The following is a 14,943-nucleotide window of genomic DNA, read 5'->3' as shown; positions in this document are numbered from 1 at the left end:
CAGGATATTTTAGTGAAACTATTCATATCTTCAAGAGAACAGGACCTGTCTGCTTCCAATTTATTTTTTCACCTTAAAAGTAAATTTTTAGTTGAAATGTACATTGAAAATTTATTATTTTGCAACAGCACATAGATTAATGACACTAAGGAGCCTGCATGTTTAATGGACTTTTTGGAAAGGAAATAATCAGCTCAAGAAGCATAGATGTAAATATAAATTATTTTATCCCATATTATTTCTTAGGTGACAAAAAGAAATCTTAGGTGAGATTTAGGTACTGCATGTATTAGAAAAGAACAGCAAAACTGAAAGGAGCAAATCATGCAAAATCAGATGAATGGAAATCTTTCAAAAAAAGCTTGTGGAAGACAAAGGAGCATTGATAAAATGAAACAGATCCTTACATGAGTATTTAGGAGAGGAGGGAAATAAATAAGAACAGGCATGTCAGAAAAGACATGTCTGCTCCCATCTCCTCTTCCCCAGAGCTAGTTATTTTCATAAACTAAAACCTTTCCCCCCTCCCCTTCTGTCAGGAGGAGCATCTGTCACTTAAAGAAACACTCTATGAAACTAATGGAGATCAGTTGCTCTTTTTATGAGTTAAAAAAAACCAAACTGTGTATTAACATGAAGATTTCTGGTGGGGTTTAAAAAGGGAATAAAAGAGAGCATTGTTTGCCTTACCATGATGATGATGATAATTCCTTCTGCTGTTAACAGAAGAATAAACAAACTATCATGTGTGAGATGCAGTCTTGTGTGTCTCTAACCAAACCCTTTTTCTTAGCAATCCTCCCACGCTTTAACCCCTTCTGGCAGCACTCAGGTAAAAACAAGCAAAAAAAAAAAAGGAAGTAGTATCTGACTTGAGCCTTTCCAACTGGTAAGTCATTTGGCAGACAAATTAGAACTATGAAAGGGGCTCAATTAGAGGATAGGAGAAAGAACTGCAGAAGGGTGGCAGCAAGTCCTTCAGTAAGCAGCTCTACAGAAGCAGAGAACACGTTGCAAAGAGCTACCAAGTCAGTGTTGGGCAAACGCCTTACATGTATTAATTAAGGTGCAATACCAGAGCATAGATATGCAACAGTAGGAGAAAATATACCACACACGTTGGTTCTCACAGACCTGGTTACTTTTTCTGATCCAAATTTGGGATGGCTAAAGAAAAAAAAATCACCTGTGCCTTTATGCAGAAAAAGACTGATTTATATCTGCATCCTTGGCTCTTCACCTTCCTAGGTTGGTATATCAAATCTCTATTAAATCTTTTTAGAGCTATTGGGAGTAAAATGGTACTAAAAAGAGACTTGAAAAAGCAGAAGAGAACTGCAGCACCAAAAGCAGCAGCAGGGATTATTCAACATTGAATAACTGAGAGAATATTTAAACTCTCCTGAACCTGAAAGACATCCAGAAAAAAATTATATGCAAAAAATAGTATTAATATAAATTATTGCACTTGCAACTCTTTGTATTTCAGTACAAGAGAAAGTGAGGAAGTTTGATATGAGTTAGCCTCACATCTTTGCTCTCAGGATTTTGAATCTTGCTGCTGTGTCAGAGCTGTATCATAAGATAATCTTCTTAGTGTAAAGTTTCATCAAAACTATCTTTTTTCAAGGTAAAGAGGGAAAATAAACATATGTATGTTTTCTTCTAAGAGACAGGCACTTGAAAGTACTTTTTCTGTTAAGCAATAAGGGATAAATGGCAAAAGCATTTTGGAGAGGAAGAGAGTGGCTTGGAGTTAATTTTAAGTCTCCCCTAATCAGAAGCCACAACTTCAATTTCTAACAAATGTAATCCCTTTCCTTTTCTCATTTCTGAAGGCAATGCACAATGATAAAAAATCTATTATGTAAGCAGTTCTGATTTAGCAGATCTCTTTCTTCTACACTTGTAGGTCTCTCTTCTGTTTTGTGAGAGTGTACAGTGTCCTGTCACTAACTCTAAATGGTGCGTACTGGTTAGCATAGATTTAACATAAATTGCCTAATTTAGATCTATAGCTTACTGCAACACTTACTCCTTTTAGATGAAGTATTTGTATATAGTTACCAGAGACAAGAAATAAGTTGGTTTTTTTTGCAAACCTAAGAGTATCTGTAACACAGACTGAGCAATCAGTCTCTGGAAATCAGCTCTTTCTAAGCACCATCAATCTTCATCTCTTCCCCATGCTTTCACACAAAATTGTTGCTATCAGTAGGAGCTCAGCAGTGTGGAAAGTCTGTAACACTTGAAAAAGTCTTGCAACATTACATTAAATCATTATAAAGAAAAAAGGAAATAATCCTACGGAGCCACCTATATTATCAGCCTTTGTCAAACAGGGCACTGATGTGGCTACTCTGTGCTGGTTAACTGAGCTGGCTTTTCCTGGGCATCTCCTTTGGGTGCCACAGCACAACAAGGATATTAAGCTGTTAGAAAGCTTCCAAAGGAAGGTTACAAAGATGGTGAAGGATCTTGAGGACAAGCCATATGAGGAGTGGCTGAGGTCACTTGGCTTGTTCAGCCTGGAGGAGATTGAGGGGAGACCTCACTGCAGTCTGCAACTTCCTCTTGAGGGGAAGAAGAGGGACAGACACTGAATTCTTCTCTGTGGTCACCAGTGACAGGACCCGAAGGACTAGCTTGAAGCTGTGTCAGGTCAGATATCAGGGAAAGGCTCTTCACCCAGAGAGTGGCTGGACACTGGAAGAAGCTCCCCAGGGAAGTGGTCACAGCACCAGCCTGACAGCTCAAGAGCTGTTTGTACAGTGCTCTCAGGCACATGGTGTGATTCTTGGGGTGTCCTGTACAGGGCCAGGAGTTGGACTTTGCCCTTCCAACCCAGGATATTCTGATTCTATGTAGCTCAAGAGTAAGGCAGAATTTCTCACAGTGCTCCTGTGCCCAGTGTTTCCTTTTAGCTGGCTCTAAAGGAATGTCATAGGTTGTCTCACAGTACTAGCTAGGAAACCTAAGTCTCACCTGTAGTGTTAATTCAGTCTAGGGAACAGATGCCCAGGAGTTATTTAAACTAGCTAAAGCACCAAAGTGTCCTTCAGCAGCTCTAGCTCTAGATACCTAAAAGTAACTCATTATGTAATTTGAAATTTATAAAACCAGAGATCTTTTTCTTGGAGAGTAGATCATCTGAAACTATAAATGGAAAACTAAAAGCCTTTTTCTAGCAACACAGGGACGTTCCCCAGGTCAGGCACAGTACAATATAGGCTGTCAACAGGCAAAAGGCAGAAAGCCATCCTTGTGAGCACTGTGTTCCTAAGGTGAGGCTGTTAAGGTGTGAAAGAATAAAGACAGTAAACAAACTGCAAATTGGACTGCTAATTTGATCAGAGCCAAATTTCATAAACGACAAAGTGAACTACATGTTTAACATGCTGGCTTTGGAAAGTTGATGTGATGGTCCTGTGACAGAAAAAAAATTACTGTATAGTTCTGAAAACCATTTAGCAGGATGAAAAATTACAGTATTTAATCAAACTGTATTTAAATATGAAATTAATGTAGTCTCTCTTCTCCACAGAAGCTCTCATTAAATAGATTAAAATCATGCACTGTAAATCCTATTACACATTGTACCAGGGTATCATTTGGTACCTTTCAACTGAAATGTGTCTGAAGTCAGCCCCCCAGTATCAAGGTGCCCAACACAGCAGCTGTTCTGGAAAATTTGGGTTTGATAGGCTGTGTGCTTCAAAGAGCCCTTTTATGAAATGTATAAAGTGTTTACACTCCTTGATAACTTCTCTGATGTACAGATTTTCCATCATGTACAGATGAAGAGTTTTAAGTGCAAGGAGCTATTACTACTAAAATACCTTATCCTGACTTCATAAAAATCTGGATACCTCATTTTACATCTGAATTACAGTACTGTAATTTAGCATTTATTCCAAACAACAGTGTTGACCTAAGGCTTCCAGAATTCACTAGAATTGTTTCTTACAATAATTATTACAAAGAACTGCCTCAATATTGGTTAGAATAAATTTTATAAAACCAGTATGAAGAAAATGGGAATGACTCCAAACCTACTGGCTCCCTACAGTGTTGTGGGCAAAAATGTAAATCAAGTGGAATAGTCCTTCAAAGTCTTTGCTTATAATCCCACAATTACTTCCATATCGCAATATTGTCCATTAAGCAAGAGAAAATTCTAATAGGAAATGTTCTCATGAATTGCATTTTTGTTCTTAGGTGTGTTTATTTTAGGCTCCAAACAGAACTAACTAATGCAGAAAGCATTAAAATAAGCAATATGTCTGTCTAGAAAACAGATACTTTATTACTTCTGAAGAAAAAAGGGAGATACATGTTTTCCTGCTATTACAGGTGAATTATTACAGTCATGCTGCATTATGCTACTGTGCACTCAAACTGCTAAATGTTAGCTACTGAAGAGATACAACTACAACACCATTTAAATTGCACTACTATTATTGGTGGATAATTGGATGAAATTTCTAATTCCTACTTGGTATTAAAAAACCCCCACATCATGTCTTACCTCTAAAAATATATTTTGTTGATTAACAATAACTCAAGAGGGAATTATATGAAACTGTACAGTTCAGAAACACCCAGATTTCCAGGAAATGCCAAGAAATACACAGAGTTATTCATTCTGCACTTGAATTTCTCAAGTTGTTAGTTTGCATATAGGCCACCCCAACATACTCTACAATTGGCTTTGGTACCTGTGTCTTAGAACAACAGATTTGACAAAAGTACCTTTAAAGCTAACCCTTAAAATCATCATGACTAACCACAGTTTTAGCTACAACAGTTCTAGTGTTGGGCTCAAACTATTTTAGAAACAAATTACAGCAAATCCGCTCCATTAGCAACTCCTGGAGTCCCCTTTGCATAAACTCACTCCATTACTTGTTGGTGCTTTGGAATGCAGGAGGGAGGTGGTTGTCAACCATTAAAACCTGGTAGACAACAAGTGTTTCCTGTATGCAGAAGGCAGGCATGAGCCTTCTCTCCTGTTCCTAACCTACCACTTCCCTCCCATGCTTTCTTGGCACCTGTTGGGAAAGGCTGGGAATACAGATCTCTCCTACTCTGTATGGTTTTTCTCTAGCTACCTACCCTTTTCCTCTGCAGGTGACTCCATCGTTTTTCTCTTCTGCAACTCAGGCTTTGCCAGCCAGCCCACCACACGGTGAACCTGACAAAGCTCTTCAGTTTCCCAGCTGTGCACAAGGCTCTGAACAGCAGCCAGCAACAAGCAGGGGGAGCTTCTCTTTTGTTTGGCAGACACTTGGAAAAAAACCCTCACAAACTGTCTACACATCTCCCATGTCTGGAAAGTGGGAGCTTTTTTCAGGTCCAAGAGACAGAAATTTATCTAATAAAAACTGTCTGACACACCAGACAAAAAACATACCCTTGGTGTTTCCAGAAGCAAAATCATCAAAATTCCCCAGAGAAGAGGGAGGGGAAATATCCAGAATTACCTCTGATGAGCCTTTAAAAATCACAAACTTCTCCACAGGAAACATAAAAAACGAAAACAGATCTTGATTTTATTTTTTTTTTAATCTGAACTCTGGTTGCTAAATATTTGTGCCGTAGTTTGTCAGATTTCTCAGACTTTTCAAAAGCTAAACTTTTAAATCTCTATTTTCCCTATTTTCCTCTGAGACAAGTTTTTTTTTTTTTTTCCCCAGCAAATATACCCTAGAAAGAAAATTGGTGAAAGGAAAAGAAAAAAAAAGTGGGAAGGAGAAGAACTGTAAAGTTAGGAGAGGATATTTTCATTTGCATGTCATAAGATATGATTCAGAGGAAATTATGATGCCAAGGTCCCATCATAAAAAAGCAAAGTTTGTAGTAGAAAACATTACATTCATTTTAAATCTTTAAATATTATTCGTAACCACAACAAACTGAAGGCTTATCTGGTGAAATGTTGCCCACTGTGATTTTGAAAATAATATAAACAATACTAGTTTGTAGTGGTAGTCTTTTGCAATCTCTAAATCTTATTCAAACAGTAGTTTAGGCAGTTTGGTTTTTTACATGGATCATTCCTTGCTTTTGCAGATCTTGAGCCATGGCAGGTCGAGTGCTTGTTTTAAGGACGTAAGTAAGAAGCATTCCAGCTTATTCACTCTAATTCAGCTCTTGAGACAATAAAACCAGAAAGATGAAGTTTTTCATGACTACCCTCTTCAAACCCATTATTACACTGCAGCTGGCACTACAGAGCAATAAATAACACATATATGTATGCATATACACATTCCTAATTGTCATATGCACTATATAGCTTAAAAAGTGGCAAAAGCCTGGTCAGGGGCAATGGACTATTAGAAAAAGCTTTGTGTCGCAACCTCCTCAGATCTGAGGGTGCTCAGCTGTACTGTGAGCCACCTGGTCACGTAGCATGGCAAAATGGAAAGAAGGCCACACCCAAGGAGAGAGCAGAGCCAGCTGCCAAGGTCCTGAAAACCATTCCAACACATTGCACAAGTGTGGAAATGGTACAAGAAAAGCATGATGCAGAACAATCCCTCAGCTCTCCACATTGCAGATCACTGAACAGCAGCCCAGCAAGGAGGCCAGAAACAAACCCCTGGTGATTCAAAGAGCAACTTCACAGGACTTTCAAGGGAAAGAGAAGGGAGGAGTACACCCTTGGGAAGAAAGCAGTAAAGTGCCGGGTGTCATCCTAAGGAAGTTACATGCTAGCATAAGTAACACCTGTGAAATGTTGAAATGCTATGTAGCTGCGTGTTTGGCATGATGATACACAGAGGTGGGGCAGATAAAGGATGGTCACTGATAATACCAGACTGCCTGGTGTACACTCCCATGTCACCATTACCAGAGTCATTATGTACTGTCAATGCTTGATCATTGATGACAGACCTCCTAAATAATTTGCAATGCAGGAAGGGTTCATTGCCTTCCCTGGGCAATACCACACTGAGCATGTGGCTGTCCACATTATCTCACTCGTGCAAAGTGCAGACGTGTGCTGGTTTGATAGACCTTTTATTTTGTCCCTGCTTGGGAGACTGTAGTTTATTCAGCAGCCCAGCCCTGAAGGCCTCAGCACTGTCGCATTCCTGGACCACTGCTCACATGACTTTAGGCCATCATTAATCCTCTCTAAAAGAAACACATGTTCATCCACTACTTCCACTGAATTTGTACACAATGTTACATGGAGCATGAATAACTCAGATGAAGCTCAATTCCAAACACAGCTGAATTTGAATGCTATTCAGGATTCAGATCCAATGTAGAGTTGAACATAACCTTTTTATACTTCACCTGCATCAAGGGGAATGTACTGAATTGCTCCGAAGGAGAGATGTCCAAGTGACATCTTTCTTAAGTTGCCACCAAGAACAAATACATGCAAGTTGTCTGATACAAGTACAAGTTAGTTTGGGTGTTTTTAACTGCATATATAAAACTCCAACAATCTCTTCAATAAACTTTGTGGGTACTTGAAGGATGTCTATCAGAGTAAGAACTTACTGGTATCCCTGCCTTCAAATATATTCTAAAGGGGTGAAGGGAGCCTTCTTGACTCAGTACATCCACTGCTATCTTGAATACCAAAGAATCAGACTACAACTGAGATTCCTCCTGGACACATGCTCCTTTTATGAAAATGATACGTAACTCCATGCCATCTTCCCTCCTGTGTTTTGCCCTTCTCTAAGGCCCATGTTTGCTGTCAGCTCCACTGGTCCTGTACCCCTACAGTCAACCACAGCTTGGATGCTCTCTTTATAATCTCACCAAAAAGCAGCAGAAATATAAGAGAAAAGGTGTTTTCAAGGTCTCCCTGAACCAGCCGTAAGAATGGGACACAAACTAACCTAGATGTTATTTTCAGGAAATTAGAGAGTTGGTGTCTAAGCCATGTTGGAAACAGCAAAATGAAAACCTTTTTAAGTTAATACTGAAATGAATTTGTGGTTCAAATGGGGATAAGCGGAATAATGAGCTGGGAATGTGGAAAAAAAGGTAACCAACAAGGAAATTGCCATGATGCCATCAGTCTAGTCAGCAGCACAGTATTTTATTAAGCAGGGAAGTAATTTTGTTGAGCAATACTCAGAGAGGTTTTGTCATGGATAGCTGAGAACCTCTCTTGTGCTGTAATTAGCCATAGATTTCCAGACTTTTTGGAAGACAAAAGGATGAGCATGTCTTCTGTGAGCCAAAGCCAAATCACAATAATCAGATAGTTTTATAGTGGACCTGATGCCCAAGCCTTTTTACATCAGGACTTCCCAGAATTTTAGTTCTCTGCCTACACAGTGAGTATGACACTGCATGTATCACTAATTACTTCATTTTTCAGTCTTCACTATTAGCAAATATGGCTGAATTGAAGACACCTGTCATCATATTCTGTTAAATAATCATATCTTTGTATCCAGAGCATCTCCGCTGCAGTGTTATGTGAATGCTTGCTGTGTCCTGGGAAACCTGAGCAGAATAATGCTTGACCAAAGGTTTGTATCATTATGGATACTCTAAACTAAGGGATCCTTAATTCTGTTGTGTGTCTCAGACTGGTCAACCCTGTTAGAAAGGCAATTCTACTATGAATCACTTACTCTTTCAGGGATGCAATTGTCAGAATTGTATTTCTTTAAGCAGAGACATAAAATCAACCTGACTTACAGCAGAATCCTAGAAAAGCACAAAGCTTTTATCATGTAACTGTACCTTTTAAATGACAGAAACTGCTTATTCAGTCTTCTGAACACTCCTGCTTCAATTTTTGGGTTAGTTTTATTTCCTATCGGCTGTGAATCTAATCTATAAATAATTAATTGCTCTTATTTGGGGGTTTTAGCTTGCTTTTGTGACATCTTTTTGATCTCTCCTCTCTGGTATTCCTCTTGTCCCCTCTTCCCTCTTCCTATCATGTCCTTAACAAAGAACAGACACAGGTAAAGCAATGGATGTGCAAATATCACAGCCCAAAAACAAGTGGGCTTGATGTAGACAAATTCATATCACATTTCTCTTTATTTTCTTCCATAAAAGCAGACATGGTATCTAGGTTCTATCAGCACAATAAGCCTTACCAAAGCTGACTTACAACTACAGCTGGCTGCCCAAGTGCCCTGGTTCAGCATTCCTACAGGTACAACACCACCCGTGCACTATTAAAAGTAAATTGCCTGCACAAGGGCTCTGCTGTGTTAAAGGACAGTAACATATGTTATTAAAACTGAAAGAATTAACAAAAGCATAGTTCAGTCTTCCACTCTTACTTAATGCTGTTCTTTAGGAAGAGCTTGCCTACATGTGGGCTCTTGCTGGCAGGTGGTACTGCACAAAGACTATCTGGACATGCTGGGGTTAATTTTGCTCTGTTTCCACGATCCTCCGTACACCTTTCAGTTAAATACACTTATGATAGTCAACACTGCCATTACGTCTCTGTAGCTTAAATATTCTCTCTGCAGAAAAAGCTTTGATAGACTTTTATATTCAAATTATTCCCCCTGTGCTTTTGTGGGTTTTAACATTTGCCATGTCACTTCAGTTTACTGGTTTATGACATTACTCACTAAACACTGTGGACAAGTAATTTAATATACAGTGGCTTCTTGGAACACAAATGTTTGTGGGAAACATCACTTGGACTTAAATTGTCAGCATTTAAATTCTGTCCCAGTTCTGCATTTCCTGGCTTCCATAATGATTTCAGTACTCTCCAAATTCTGCTTTTTTCTTAGTGTTTATGGTGATCTTGTGTTTTTAATTATGAATTGCATATTTATCAACTAAATAAATCTGAAAAAATACTTCTGTATTAGTTATGTCTTACTATTGCAAAACAGAGCATGACTCAGAGCTAAACATCTTTAAAAACTCTAAAAGTTTAAAGGACAGAGAAAATTAAATATTTGTTAAGTGTATAAATGCTTTGCCAACCCCATAAGAAATGCTGGCATGGCCAGAGCAAAATGAAGCATTCTTTTTCCCTTCCCACATTTCTCCACCCCATTCAACTGGTTTGGTTTGAGAATTTGATTATTTCCCCCCCATGAATTTCAAAGTAAAGACTTCAGTGTTCTTCTCCTATTAACATCACTTTCTTGCCCAAATGACATCATGGTTGCAGCCCAAGAATAGGAACAAATTGTGTTGAAAGGGTAAAAGGAAAAAAGCCCGACTTAGATAAGCCAGTATGGTATTCTCATGTTTTCCTATACATTTTAAACCATAATAAGGAATTACTGTGCTGGTTAGCACAACAGCATCCTATTAAAAGCCACACAGACAATGAATCTGTTCTGAATGCTGTCAAAGAACTGTCATGTGATCCAAGCTTCACCACATCTGTTCTTTTTCCATTCTCTCTATATACTGTTTTCTTCAACTGATACAAATACATCAGGACAGCAATCCCAAAGCCACAGCTCATGAAAAAAATCCCCCAAAAATCCTTCTGTTCATATCTATATTTAAATACATATACATACATATATATCTGTATATGTTTATAAATAAAAATGTAAGTAAAATTAGTATACATATTTTAGCCTACAAAATATTTATTACTGTATTTTTGATTTATTTAAATGAAAGAAATATATTTATTCAGATCTCCCATAAATTAGTGAACCAGAGGCACATCACATGCAGGTAATTCTCACAAGCAGACCTGTCTATATAAAGAACTTAAAAGTTATACTCCAAATTTAAAACATGGGACGCTACTCTCTCCTCTGCAGGGATGATATAGGGGAACAACATGATTAAAAAGTAGTTCTAACAGAGTGAGCACAAACATGAGCAACTGAAAGGGGAGTAAGTGAATGCCAGCTTTGTGTAGGGATTATCGAGGGATTTTGAATCTATGTGTCTATTAGCAAGGGGGAAATCCTAGCAGGAAAAAAAAAATGAAAAGGAAGAAAAGAAAGAAGAAAGGAAAGGAAGATGATTCAACTGATTAAGCCTGGGAGGGAGGTGGAAAGTGTGACCATTATTTCAGGGAAACAATTTACACTTGGAGAAGGATGGTGGCTGGAACCACCACTCGGTAGCAAATTACCTGAACACGCAGTCTCAGTTGCAAGTGAGGTGTACAACCACCCTGAGTGACCCTTGCCATATTTACCACAGAAGGAATAACAGTAATTTTACCAGGTAAGGAACACAACAGTTATACCAAAGAAGAGAAAAAAGCAAAAATAAAGTTGAGGGTAAGTGTAGTTAAACAGATAGAAACTCTGGCAAGAATCCAGACATGCAGCACCGCACTGTGCAGGCTTTTTTCCTGTCTTTTCCCAGACAATAAAATAAAAATTCGTCCTGTTGCAACATTTAATTAGCTGGAGAGATATAACCTGTTCCAAACAGCTGAGGGAGGACCTATCTAGATTTTAAAAGAAAACAAAACAAAACCAAGGAGAAACCCAGCCCCCTGCCTCATGCCGTCCTATAACTCCCCTTCACCTCAAAAGAAAAAGATGCTTCAGTGTCATATAATTTCCCCTTCTTTTCTCCCTTCAGTCTTTGCACAAGGCAGATTTGTGTAGTCCTGAAATTGTGGGGGCTTTTTCTCCTTTGAGAAAACCAACACCAGCAAAACTTCTCAGCCCCGGCGTGAGTCATTTCATAGGACCTTGGCTACCAGGTTTTGTTTAGCTTTCTGATTCCAAGCTGGAGAAGGAAGCCTGTAACTTCTTGTTGTGTCCCCTGCCCAGTTGTCGGGCAGGGGAAAGTTACAAGGTTTGTGAGCGCTGGCCTTTCAGGCGCTTAGCTTCTCACAGAAACCTGTAGTTTCCAGGGTTTATAGGGTTTGGGGGGATCACAAGTAAACCAATGGAAAACAGGGTTAACACATTTTGGCCAACTACATTATCTTTCTTTGTTTTGGACAACCAATTATAAAGAACCAAACCTAACCAATAATATTCTAAAAAGATAAGAAGAAGAGCTTGCATTTTTCTAACATGAGTCATTCTAAACAAGTAGTTTTTCTTATCTCAAAGGAGGTTCCAGGGGCCTGTCACAGAACTGATTGCAGGATTTATCTCCTCTACAGAAGCCTTCTCTTCTTTCTGTCTCAAATTCTGTGAGGAGATTGGTTAACCACTGAAAGGCCTTATCTATTAAAAATTGGGGTGAACCTTAAGGCAATGACTTGTTCTCCTCTGGACAGGTTCCTCTCACCTATCCATGAACTGATCATTTTGCTGTCTCTTTGTAAAGTGACTCACCTGCTTTTTCACTGACTTGGTATGGAAGCTTATCAACTGACAGTACAAAATGCTTTGTTTCTACCATTTAAGCATCACTCTGGGAGGTAATTCAGGAACCCCATGGATCCCAAACAGACTTTAGGTTTTGTTATTTCTTGAGAAAAGAAACCACTGTAAGAAAAAGCAGTATGACCAGCTAGGCTGAATGTCTTGCTAACATTTCTCTGAGCAAGGCAGACGGAAATTAAAGAAGCAGATGAGGAATCCAAACATGGAAATAGCTTAGACCTTGATGAACTATCCTCTTGAAAGATGAGTTAAAAGAGCAGGAGGAATTAGGGATCTGCATATCTGCTGTCTCAGGAATATGGCAAAGGCAGCGATAGAATAAACTCATTTAATCCAGTAATTTGACACAGAATCAAAATGGGCTTCCATAGCCACACCTGGGTGTTAGAAGTACTCCACCCAGTTTCCTTCGATGAATATTCATGTTACAGAACTGAATCTTTGTGTGAAAGGCAGTGGCTGTGTTCAGGTAGCAAGTAGGTGTGAGAACTCTTATCTAGATGGAGAATCCTGAGAAACCTTTAGACAGGTAGCTGGTTATAAATCTGAAAATATGACTAATCAACACCTGAATATAAGAGCAGAAAGAGCATTAGAGCACACAGATGTGACTTATAAAAAAAAATGTTAAAACCTAATTATCTCGCATGGAATTTTAAAGTCTAGATTTTTGTGATCATTATTCCTAATGCACAAGAAATATATAAATAATGAAGCATTAAGAACTCTATTTCTATTCATTTTACTATCAGCAGAAGCCAATCTAAATTTGAAATTGTCCTCTAGGGGTATAAATGCCTTTCAGCTTAACTATACAGAAACCTATCAGCTTAACACCTGTTTGTCTTTAAATACATAATTTAAGGTCATTCGAGTTTGCCATACCACAGGTAGGACTCCTTCACCTTTGGTATCAGTGTTTTGTCACTGCTGAAGATGCACAACTGCAAAATGCACATTTTATCAGTGATTTGGTTCTCAAATTGAATTATTATTTATCCAAAGAGAATGAAATTAATCAAACATTCAGGAAGTTGTTTCTCCATTCATAGTGAGAACATTGGCCACATTGTTTTATTAATAAGTCTAAAAGACATAAAAAACAGATAATAAAATCATGGCCACAGCTACCTACTTCATGCAGTATAGGCTATATGACAGCTCAAGCAATCCTCAATGTGAATCCACACAGACATTTTAAACATAAACAGGAATCTAAGGAAGCTATTTTCCCTTCACTTGCAAATTAACTCAAGGATACCAAATGATCCTATTTAGCTTCAATTAGTGAAACTGGAAAATGTGACCAGAGATGTAATGCATTATTTGGGAAAAGGAATAAGCTGAGTTTTAGAATCTAGAAATAGTGTATTTTGTGGATCTGACATCTAGAAATTATTTCTGAGGGCTTTTTAATATTTAATAATGTGTTGTCAAATGTCTATTTGCCAAAATACCAAAAGAGAAACAGCTAATCTTCAATGTCATTAAACAAATGTTTTGCATATCAAATAGCACAGGACTAGAAAGGTCAAGAATCACACAGAATCCCAGAATATTCTGAGTTAGAAGGGAGCAACAAGGATAATTGAGTCCAACTTTTAAGTGAATGGCCTGTAAGGGGATCACACCCAAAAATCAAACATACTCAAATTTGTACGATTTTTAATTTCTCAGAACCAGTTACCTCCCATGACTTAATAAACATATGAAATTTGTACTTCGATAAGAACACTCTGAAATCTCTCTTCCATTGTTATATAATTGACATTTTTGGTTTTTCCAACCAGAAGCTTACAATAAACAAAATTATAGATTCCAGATGGCTTTTCGAAGGAAAAGGAAGTGGAAATCTGTACCGAACCAGAAGTACATCTGAATCAACATCTGAAGTATTTGATGAGAAAGAAATATTGTTATAGAAGGAGGCCTCTTTTCTTTCCTAAGAAAATTATGTAGTGAAAGGAAGTATTTTTGCCTTATAATTTGGGCAACACATTTACTCATTGAGTAATGCCATCAAGCAAGTGATCTTAAACACTTCTTAATATCCTGCTCTTTTACCATCACTATTTATGGAAATCAAAACAAAAAGAAAGAGAAACAAAGTTGCACTGCACGTCAAGAAGAGTTGCTGTGAAGTACAGGAAGAAGCAAGATGAAGATTTGTTGAACAATCCTGGAAGAAGATGAAAAGGGAAAACCAGGATATATTAAGATAGAAGTTTATTATAGAGTAGCTTTTCGGGTGGAGAGAAGTTGTGTTTTTTGATCACAAAAGGGAAGCATCCAAAAGGACAGAACTTGATGGTTTTAATTACTTCTTGAAATTATTTTTTTTTTTCTGTTGGAAAATAAAGAAGGAGACAGTCCAACAAGTTCTTGGAATACGCTGGGGACAGCTTTTTCTTTAGTAGGCAAAGAGAACCATTAAGGGAGTGGCCATTTTAGATCTTCTGCTGACTAGTAGGGCATGAACTGGCTGAGAGTGGAAGGCAATCTAGGTGAAAGTGAACTCCATCATTTAATAATCACTACCAAAAAAAAGGAAAAAAGCAAAATCAAGTTACTTTTTTTCCCCCAGAAAACAAAACCAAAACTTTATGAGGTCTACAGACTGATAAGCAAGGTTTTGTGGAAGACTGTTTAATTA

Source organism: Cinclus cinclus, chromosome 3 (assembly GCF_963662255.1).
Source record: "Cinclus cinclus chromosome 3, bCinCin1.1, whole genome shotgun sequence".
NCBI lineage: Eukaryota > Metazoa > Chordata > Aves > Passeriformes > Cinclidae > Cinclus > Cinclus cinclus.
The sequence above is the reverse complement of the archived record's forward strand: the minus strand, read 5'-3'. Positions refer to the sequence as shown.